The 554-nt window shown below is 47.7% G+C and overlaps 1 protein-coding gene across 1 annotated transcript in view; it reads right to left on the reverse strand.

The window, feature by feature from the left end:
• The window catches only part of CENPW (centromere protein W), a 9,136-nt gene extending 8,984 nt beyond the window's left edge, over positions 1–152 (reverse strand). The window contains exon 1 of the mRNA XM_011358742.2: positions 18–152. The gene's annotated coding sequence lies outside the window, so the exon portion shown is untranslated. The remainder of the gene's footprint in view (positions 1–17) is intronic.
• Positions 153–554: the final 402 nt, after the last annotated feature.

The following is a 554-nucleotide window of genomic DNA, read 5'->3' on the forward strand; positions in this document are numbered from 1 at the left end:
CCTCAGCTTCCGAAGTCCTCCCTGCACCGCACAGAAGCTTACGTTAGCCGGGAGAGCGAAAACAACTCGGCCGCTAAATCACTTCTTTATACCCGAGATCATGGCCTGAACCTTTGAATCCGCCGCCAAAGGAGCGCGCCCGGCGCTCTGTAGTGACGTAAGCCCCGCGCAAGTCCCGCCCCCGAAGACACTCGTTACTAGAAAACACCCGCGGTGGGCGCCCGGTGATGTCATTAAAGGGCCCCGACCTCCTTTAACTTTAATCGCCCTTTTTAGTATGCCTGCTCTATAGAACTATTTCTCCTATGTTCTATAAAGATGTGGGGAAATCGTGGAAAATGGTGGTATGCCAGGGCAGCTACACTGACTCTCCAAGCTCTCTGTACTGAGCTCAACAGCAACAGACTAAAAAGTAGATGAATAGGAAGAACTTTGTGATGTTTTATCAGGATTCGTAAAGAACAAAAGCCTTCCTAGCAAGGCATGATTTTCTGATATTAACAGCTAACACTTTATGCTTTTGTAGAATTTCATTTGATCTTACCTGAGATCTT

Source organism: Pteropus vampyrus, unplaced genomic scaffold, assembly GCF_000151845.1.
Source record: "Pteropus vampyrus isolate Shadow unplaced genomic scaffold, Pvam_2.0 Scaffold43, whole genome shotgun sequence".
In the NCBI taxonomy this organism is placed as follows: Eukaryota; Metazoa; Chordata; class Mammalia; order Chiroptera; family Pteropodidae; genus Pteropus; species Pteropus vampyrus.